Below are 10,496 nucleotides of genomic sequence, written 5' to 3'. Positions count from 1 at the left end.
TTTTCTTCGACAGGTAAATTCAGACGTCTCTTTCTGTGCACAGATGTCGTCATGTCTAAAGTTAAATGCTAAGAAACATGTTTTCATTCCGTTTTGCTAAGTGCCACAGAAAGATTGTAACAAGGAATTGTACAGGATTTATTCATTTATATATATACAAACAAGTTATAGTACCTGGGATGGGATGTAGAAGCTCATGTAGGGAAAGATTTTTCTGCCAAGGCGAGACACCTTCCTGGGCCTGGCTCGCCCTGCCTTGAGATCAACCATATAGGAACCAACTTGTGTTTTCACAAAAATGACTTGGGTGCCCTCTGTGATGCCACTGACAACCGTTCCACGCACCCACCTGCTAATCCCAAATTCACCTGTTGGGGTCGACAGGGCACCATTAGGGAGTAGCCTCTTAAGATCGATAACCCTGAGTTTCACCCATCCCGTGGCTCCCTCCGGTCCACTCTGCATTGACCATAGAGTTAGATTTGTGACATCAACCACGGCAGCAAATCCTAGCCTGCCATCTTCTGGCGTCATGAGACGCCCATTGCCATCGATCGGCTTCTCGAACATTGACAAGCGGAGTGTACCAAGTTGGCACTTCAAGATGCCACCAATGTTGAAGTAGAGTGTGTCGCCCACAATGACGCTAGGCGCGCCCAAGTTATGGGTATACTCCACATTGGGGTGATGAACAGAGGTTAATTCGATCCACGCACGAGTCTCCGACGAGAACAGCCAGCCCGATGTGACGCTTTGCCGCTGATTGGTGGTGACGATGACCACACGGTAATGCCCTCCTTGGCAACCGTGGTGGTCGCAGCCTTGTGCGGCGCAGAACACCGCCGCACTGAACGTGAACCGGAGCACGCCCAAAGTGTCGTCCGCCGGTGAGGGTAGGCGGCGCCCTTGGCCCGTCAGAGGGTCCCAAATGATTAGGCCAGCGGTCCCTCCTTCCACGACGTTCCGGTAGGCGGGGTCGAAGGCGAAGAGGGAGCGGCCGTGGCGGCAGTCCAGGGGAACCCAGCGAGGATCGTTAGGCTGGACAGTGGGGAGGGCGGACATGGGGAAGAAGCTGACGTCCTTCTGGAAGAAACCCAGGACGGGAGGTGTTCCGTGGAACTCGCGGTAGCGACGGCCAAAGCCCGAATCCGCGAGGATGAGGCGCCAGGGCTTGCATACGGCGGAGGCACGGACGAGACAGGCGGGCTCGTCCGGCGGGAGGCGGAAAAACACCTCCTCGACGAGCTCCGGCGAAAGGCGGGGGAACGGATTCTCTTCGAGCTCGTCCATCAGCGCCGCCGGCGGCGGCATGGTGCGGCGGTGTCTAGGGTTTGGGTGGGGAAGAGTGGAACCACTACTACATGGGGAAGAGGGTTTGGGTTTGGGTGCGGCGGTGTCGAGGGTTTGGTCGATCGAGCTGCCTTGAAGGAAAAAAGAAAAAGAAAAAGACAAGACGATAATATTACTCCCTCCTTTTCCGTTCATATGACTTATTTTCAGCTTTTTTTTGTTTTTTCAATTTAGAGGGCTCATCTCCATCTTATTTTTAGTTTTCAATGCGCACTAAATTTTTGCATGCAAGAATTAAAGAGGAACACATCAATGCATGTAATGTTTCTACTTATCTAGTGACCAAGCATGCATGCACTACAATTAATCCAAATTAATGCATGAGTTTAATTGGGGTAGTTTTGTAAAGGAGGGAGTATTATTTTTTGCGAAGGAGATGGCGATAATATTGAATAGTACAATATGTAAAATCATCATACAACAATTTATTTTTAGAAAACAAAATTTGTGACTTACTGAAAATTTCACATTCACTCACTTATTCCAAGGACGTGCAACATGCATCTTTGAGGTGATGGAAGCATTTTTTTGGTGTGACACGTGCATTTTTCTAGTGAGATGGAAATATCGACGTTCCATTTAAAATGAACTGGTTTCCCGTTTGATGGGAAAAAAATTCTCTTATCTATGTCGCCATGCTATGTGAATAATGTTTCCATGCAATGGATTCTTTTCTTCATATCAAAAACACTTCTTGATTTGAAAAAAAAAACTACATGAGTTGTAATGAAAAAGAACTATTCAGGAAAGTATCTTAAAAAAATAGTGGTACATCTTATGCCGTGTCAAATCAGTCCACCATTGGAAAGGGAGGAGTTATACTCGTTGTTCCCAAGAAAAGACTCCGGCGATTAGGTTTCCTCCTCCTCTCGGCACCGCCGCCAGTCTGCCCTACCTCCGATGGCCGTTTGTTCTTGGCGGTGCAAAGGACCTTGGCCGCTCGCCGGCGGGAGGGACCCCACTCTTTTTCTTGTTAGGTTTAGCGTCTTGGTTGGGTCTGTGTGACGACGGCGATGTCCCTCGGTAGAAATAATGCGTTCCACATTTGATCCCGACCCGATGTTGTGTCTAGGCTTGTTGGAGGGCATGTAGAGGTGTGTCTACATCAGATCTCTTGGGATTCAACAGTGTCGTTCTTTGGCGCATCTATTTTGATCTAGTCTTTGTCGGTGTGTTTATATGTTTGATCTATGACTCTCTTCATTGACATTGGTTGTTGCTCTGGTGGGCTGTACCTATGGTGCATTAACACGATGACTTCTTGGCTCACTCCAGTACTTAATGTTGTCGCTAGGTTGTTCATGAACCTTTACTCTAGTGTATGTTATACTCAGTGGCGGAGACAGGGGGACCAGCAGGGGCCCTGGCCCCCCCTGACATTAGGAGTTTGCTGCTAATTCACTGATGAACAATGCGTAATTAGCAATTTTTTTATGCTTAAAGTCTATTTTTTCTATGCTTTGGCCCTCCCCAACCTATTTTGACTGCAATCGGCCCCCCTAATTCAAATTTCCTGGCTCCGCCACTGGTTGTACTGCCATGATTGATTATAAATAGAATAAAAGTTTCTCTTGCAAGAAAAAAAATCAATCCACCACTACCACGTGGCAATCAGAAGGAAAAAAGCGTGGATGGTGGATTGAAACCGATGTGCAACCGGATGTTTTACATGAAGGCTTAGTGTGTACTAAAACAAGGGTGAATGTTATACAGCACTCAGATGCACATTGCAAAACCAAGAACGTTAGGCTGATCGGGTGGCATATGGGTTTGATTTCAAGCACTTGTCCAGAAATTCAACAGAGTTCTACCAACACATGATTTGCCTTCGTCCTGTCGATTCAACACTAGCTTCGTGTGCTTAGCGAAACAGCAACACGACATCCGTACGCCCTGCGATAAGGATTGACAGGATCATAAGAACCTCAAGAAAGGATTCAGGAAAACATCGCATGAAGGAGCTACTTTCCGGAAATTCTTGGGCTGTAGTATTTTTGAAATATAGCTTAATGCGCAACTAGCGACGAAGAGGGTTTGATCTAGGGATCAAAATCTGCTCGAGCTCCTGCTCTTACATGGCTTTATAGCGCGTGTTACTGTAAAAATGGGGTTTATAACTGAAGCAACTAGAGCAAAATCAGGGTCTAAAATTCTGGGCTCTACCAACTAAAGCAAAAGAGGCTTAGGTAAAGAGCGGGAACGGTGACAAAGCAAAGTGCTCTGATAGAGGAAAATGAACCTGGACCATTGGATGCTGCTTGGACGTCCCAGATTAGGAGATTCCACTTCACACTCCTGATGTCTGAATCTGAACAGTGGGTTGCTTTAACTGAAGAAATAGCTGCAGTTTCTGATGAAAGGATCAGATCAGGGGATAGCTGTGTGCTAGGGCCTGAGTACGCAACTTCTCAGACCTCAGATGAAGTGAGCCGCCTCTCCGGAGGAAAAATAGGGATAAGAGATGTCAAGAATAGAAGAAATCCTTAAAGGCTTTGTATTATACCAAATCAATTTAGACCCTTGTTATCAGAAGGTACCCAAGTGTCCACACTTTGATTTCTAGATGACATTCAGGTCTTCTCCCACAGCAAACCATCTTTCACAAGATCACAAAATGACTGAAAATATCTTCACAAACTGCATGCAAAGACGCAATAACTTCCCAGACAAATCTCCATAACTTCCTAAACAAACACCAGTAGTGATCTCACAGATCCAGAGCCACACTTAGTGGCACATCCAACATCACTACTACCACCTCCCCCTCGATCCAAAAGCCCTTGCTCCAATAACTCGAGCTTGACAAACACTTAAAACACCAGCTCACTCCCCCTGGCCAGTACAAGGTGCTTCCATTGCTGCAGAAATGCAAGAAAATCAAAATATAAGATCAACTGGTTGACGAATGAGGTTTAACTGAATGTACATTTTGCTCACTCACCAACCACAAGGACCAGCAAATCACACTAACACAAACACGCTAGGTAAACCCACAAATTCATGGAATCATTAAGAGAATATGGACTGACATATCAAAACAAAAGATTGTATAGGTTTATATGTATTTACATAAGTAATAGTACCTGGGATGTAGAATCTCATGTAGGGAAACACAATTCTGCTGGTACCAACAGATGTGCTCAGAAAAATGATTTGGGTGCCCTCCGCGATGCCACTAATCCCATCTTCAGGTGCCGGCATCGAGAGGGCCTCAGTCAGGGAGCAGCGTTGTAAGGTCGATTACCCTGAGTTTTGCCCATCTCATGGCTGCCTCCCATCCGGTAGAGTTAATTGCACAGAAGTACCACAATTCAGGCATCACATGCAGATTGGTACCACGATTGCTAATTTTTGCGTGTCAGTACCAACATTGGTCCAAATTTTTGCAAATTGGACTAAAACGCGTATTTATACGTATTGACGCCCGATCCGACAGGTCAGGCCCACCCGTCAGGTGCCACGCTGGCCAATCGGCGCGTGCCCGCGTGCTGACTAGGACAAGCCGGTGCGCTGCTGTCCTAACCGGCCCAGTCGCACCAGCTCCAGTCCGGCCGCACCATTCCCCTCCCCCTCCTCCTCCTCGCTCGTTTCCTCCATCGCCGCCGACCGCGTCCCGACAGCCGGCCGGCCGCCGCACCGCCCCGCCGTCGCCATGGTTTTGGAGGACGAAAGCAGCGACGACCATTCTAGCCCCCCGTACATGCATTCTTCCTCCACAGACGGTCTCAACGAGGTCAGTACAGGGTTAGGGTTAGGGTTTCATATTTGGGATTTCTTGATTTGGTTGATTTCGCTAGGTTTTGATTTGGCCATTGTCTTTGTGCGAGCTTCTGCAGGTTCCTTTCACCATTGAAGATCCAGATTACAAGGGGCTTGAGCTGGATGTGATGTCTCCATGTGAGAAGCACGGCATGGCATCTGAGAGGCTTGTTGCCTTTGAAGGAACAGACACAGGCAGGAGGTTTTTAGCATGTGCACAGCCGGTATGTATTGTAGGATTTTAGGCATACTGATTTTTTTTCTTACTTGGTCAGTGCCATATTGGACTCTGTTTGCTGGAGTACTCTGCTTGGTGTCAACATTTTGATTCATAGTGGTTAGAGTAGCTTATTTAGGTCAAGCATGAGTATATTTTGCATTAGAACAATGGCTGAACCTAGTCAGTCAGCTACTCAAGTGGTTGCTCCTCTTGTTAAATTTAGTGGTCTGATGCTAAATTTAGACATTCTTTTTGGCAACTGCAGTGATTTTGTGTAATTACTTGCTGTATGAACTGTTTTGTTGTTGTTATTGTTTTTGCAGGAAGGTAGAAATTGTGGCTTTGTTGAATGGGTTGATCACCAGTGGCCCCCAACAATGCAGAATGCATTGTTGAAGCTATGGGCAATGGTTGAAGATGCCAAAAGTGCTAGGGTGAATGACAATCTTGAGAATTCTTTCACTATCCACCATCTGACAGAAGAGAAGAACAAGCTGGAGGCCAACTATGACAAGCTAGTCCAAGATGTGCATGAGCTGATGAACTTCCAGGAAGATAAGGTGGTGGATTTCAGGCATCTGCAGTCTGCCATTACATATCAGCAGGAGGTAAGAAAAGAACTGACTGATGATATGAAGGCAAAGATGGCAAAGAAAGATGCAGAGACCCAGCAACTTACTCAGAAGTATGAGGTGTTGCTCAACCTGACAAGAGCTCAAGCAACAGTCATTCAGAACTTGAAGTTGAACAAAATGAAAGAGAAGCAAGTGCTTACTGAAGCTAGTATGAATTTGGAGCTGAAGAATGCAGAGGTAACTAAGTGTCAGGAGAAGCTCACCCAAGAGAAGCTAGAGTTGAAGCTTCAGGTTGCTGATCTGCTTAAGGGAAATAAAAAGCATATTGAAGAGAAGTGGCAGTTAGAGTTTCAGAATGAAAAGTTGAAGGAGAAGTTCAGGGGGATTCAAGCCATCTTGGAGAAGTGAAGAAGATGAAATGAGATTAGTGGCATTGCTGACCTTTTGGGAATGATGGTTGTGTAATGACCTAGCATCTAGGAACTAATGTTGTGTACTGTATGCTTGTACTAATGGTGAACTATGGTTGTGTATGTATGTAGTAGTTATGCTATTCATCCTTTTGTGAGAAAAGGATGAACTATGCATTTGAAGTGGAACTCCTCTATGTATTGTGAACAATGGTTATGTATTGCTATGTATGGATCAGTTTCTTATTATGTATGGTTATGTATTGCTATGGTTATGCTGATTATGTAGATTGTACATTATGACAATGTTGCAGCAAACCAGACAGTACATTGCAATAAAAGAGGAACAAGACTCACTAAATCTCATTGCATCAGAAGATAACTTCACTGATCCATTACAACTTGATCCATTACAACTTGGCTACAACTGAAGCAACTAACTAACTTAATATCTTGCCTGCAACTAAGCCAAGCACAAATATAGTGAAAAGAAACAACACATTGTGAAATTTGGCCCTAATCCCTGCAATCTCTGCATTCTTCTCTCTGAGTTGAGTTTGCAGAGACAGAAACATGGCCTCCCTTGTGCCATCATCTTCACTTGGAGTCAGGATTGGAAATTGATCTTTAGATCTAGCAACAGTTGCACCTTTAAGCCTCCATACTTCATCACGCAGATCCCCAATGAGCTCACTCCAGAATGTGGGCAATGGATCATCATGCCATTGCACAAATCCACAGCCACCGTGCTATTAAGATACACAAGCAAATTCACCATGCTGCCAAAAATTATTGCACAGAAGAAAGAGGAAGAAAATTAGGGAAAAAATAGCACTCACCATAGCATCCACGCAGCTGTAGTACCTCCTACCAGGGTTCTGCCTGCTCCAGGAGATCCATCTTGGCGCCTTCCTCGGAGTTGAACAGTGGCACATCACCGGAGGCTCGTATGCCATTGGGTTCTCGCGGTAGCGCACCGGCGAGCGCGACTCCTCCCCCCTCCTTCCTGCAGCTCGACGAAATCCGGGAGCGGACCCGGCACTGGACGACCATGACATCTCTCCGCCGCCGGCCCCAGTCAGCGCCTCGCCTCTGAGATTTGTCCTTGGCTGCGCGGATGAACCCTAGTTTCGTCCCCACACTCCTGTGAGATCTTGTGCTGTCACACTTTAATAGTAGGAAAGGTGGATGGCCCACATGTCAGAATCCCCAAATGTGGTACTGCATGTTATGTGATGCCCCAATATTGGTACTGACATGCAACAGCTAGCGGCAGAATTGGTACTGATTTGTCACAATAATCTGCAAATGTGGTACTGATTTGTCACAATCAACTCTCATTACCAGCATCCAGTAGCAAGTTCAGATAACCAACTAAAGTTCAACATTCAGATAATCACCTAAAGTTCAACCACATATCCATCCAGTTCAACATTACAAGCATCAAGTTCAACATTACTAGAGTACTCCACCAGTACTCCACCTCAAGCATCAAGTTTAACCAAAATAACACCACAATATTTGACATTACATGGCTCCTCCACCTCCCATGCTAGTAGTGAAGTAGGACATCCATCCAGTGTGTGTGCCATCAGTAGGAATGTCAGCATATTGCCTTGGGGCAATGAATGGCATTGGAGCACCTCTTCCAGCTCTTCCTCTGCCTCTGCCAGCTCCTCTTCCAGATGGTGGTGGTGTAGTAGAAGTAGCAGCTCCTCTTCCTCTGCCAGCTCCTCTTCCTCTTCCAGATGGTGGTGTTGTAGTAGAAGTAGCAGCTCCCCTTCCTCTGCCAGCTCCTCTTCCTCTACCAGATGGTGGTGTTGTAGTAGAAGTAGCACCAGCTCCTCTGCCAGCTCCTCTGCCAGCTCCTCTTCTTCCAGATGATGGTGGTGTAGGAGCAGAAGCAGCAGGTCTTGGTTGTCTTGTTGTTGGTGCAGTAGAAGGACCAGCAGCTCTTGGCTGTGAGGTACTTGGATTAGCCTTGCAAAGAAAAGGAAACAGTTAATAATGCTAGAAAGAAATGTACAAGAAAGAAACCATTAGTATATTTGAAGGTGAAAAATTATTACCACATGCTTATTCTTCCTCAAAGCTAGCTCAGGCTTCAACTGTTTAAGACAGTTTGTGTACCTATGCCCTTGGAGACCACAATTGCCACATGTTATGGTCCCCATTCTTGAAGTTTCTTTTGGCTTTGGTACTTCAAATTTGCCCTTGATCCTCTTTTCTTTCCTTCTTCCTCTCTTGATTTTGAATGCAGGTGGTTCTATGTCTGGACCAGGGGTCCTTGTCCAATCATGCTCACCAGGCACAGGAAAGATCATTGGTTCATAAGCTGCAGCATAAAAATCTTTCTTGAAGAATTTGCTGACATAATCCTCTGGTTTCCTTTTAGCCTTGTTTATTGCAGAGATGGCATGGTTGCAAGGTATGCCACTAAGGTCCCACTTCCTGCATCCACAAGTCTCAAGTTCCAGGTTGACAGCATGTGTTTGCTGCCCACTTGTAACTTGCCATAAGTTGACCCCTACCTGTATTGGCTTGCAGTATCTGGCCCTCTCCTTCTCAATCTCTAGCTTCTCACTGTAATGAGGTGTTATCTCCCATCTTGCTTCCTTTACACTCTCTCTCTTCATGTGCCACCTCACCATCTGCTTATCTTTTATCCCATCACACATTGTCCTTATAGGTTTTCTCCTAACATCTAGAATGTACTTGTTGAACACCTCTGACAAGTTGTTCACTACCAAGTCAGTCTTGCAGTTTGTGTCAAATGCATGCCTTGCCCATGTTTTTTTTGGTATTGCAGTAAGCCACTCCCAAGCTTCCTCACTTTCAGCTCTAAGATCATTCATTGCAATATTAAATTTGTGTTCATTGTAGGCATAGCTAGCATTATCCATGCACTTCTTAAGATCTTCACCCCTAAACCCAGCATTTTGGAAATTTGCATATAAATGTCTAAGGCAGAATCTTTGGTTGCAACTTGGAAACACAGCATTCACTGCATTCAATAACCCCTGACACAAACAATTTAACAAGTCTAAGCTACAAACAGTTTGAAAATCTAAGCTAATGCAAACACTTGTTCAAAACAGAATGAAATATGCAAACACATACCTTTTGTCTATCTGACATTATAGTATAAGTTCCAAACTTGCCCACTTCTCCCCCTAGGCAAATTTTCAGTTGGTGTAGAAACCAACACCAACTCTGAGTGTCCTCTTGACCAACTATGCCAAATGCCAGTGGATATATGTTGTTGTTGCCATCTCTACCAGTGGCAGCAAGTAGTTGAGCACCTGTAGTGAGCTTAATGAAGCATCCATCAACACCTGCATAATCAACATTTCCAAGTGAGATACAATATGGAGTACTCTACAATATGTAAATGGTTCACACAAGGTTCAAGAACTAACCAATGAAAGGCCTACACCCATTGAGAAACCCCTCCCTTGCTCCATTAAGGCAAAAAAACATGGCATGGAATCTTGGGCTTGGGTGGGGTATTTTTTCATTAGGTACTGGAGTAACAGTAGTGACTATTACTCTACTCCCAGGGTTTGTGTCCATGACAGTCTGAGCATAGTCTTTAAGCCTAGGATATTGCTTCCTGTGATCTCCTAACACAGCATCAATAGCTATGTTCTTTGCCCTATATGCCATGCACTTGGGCACATCTACACAATATTTTTCATTGCATGCATCAATTATAGTCTGAATACCAGTAGTTATATCAGATCTAAAGAGATGCTCATATTTCTGTGCTAGCCACTTAGCACTAACCCTGGTGGTCTCAGTGGTACTAGGGCAAGTGTGCTCTAGTCTCATCTTCTTAATTACAAATGTTTTCTCCCCTTTTATAACTGCTGCCACCATTAAGAACTGGCATTTTTTATCTGTACACTCAACAATTATCCTCTGATCTGAATTCCTGTGATACCTGAAATTCCTGGCCTGGGTGATGTGCAAATTCAACAAAGCTTCTCTGAATTGATGCTGATCCCTAAAACACAACTTCATACACAGTTGCTCATGTGGTTGCTCCATTTTATCATTGTACCACTTCCTAGGAGGCCTTTTCTTTGCCCTACTCTTCCTTTTCTTTTGTAGGACAAAAGAGAGTGGCTGAAAACCATCATCATCACTCTCCCTCAACAACCCCTCCTCTTCTTCATCTGA

This window comes from Triticum dicoccoides, chromosome 5A (assembly GCF_002162155.2).
Source record: "Triticum dicoccoides isolate Atlit2015 ecotype Zavitan chromosome 5A, WEW_v2.0, whole genome shotgun sequence".
Taxonomy (NCBI): domain Eukaryota; kingdom Viridiplantae; phylum Streptophyta; class Magnoliopsida; order Poales; family Poaceae; genus Triticum; species Triticum dicoccoides.
The sequence above is the reverse complement of the archived record's forward strand: the minus strand, read 5'-3'. Positions refer to the sequence as shown.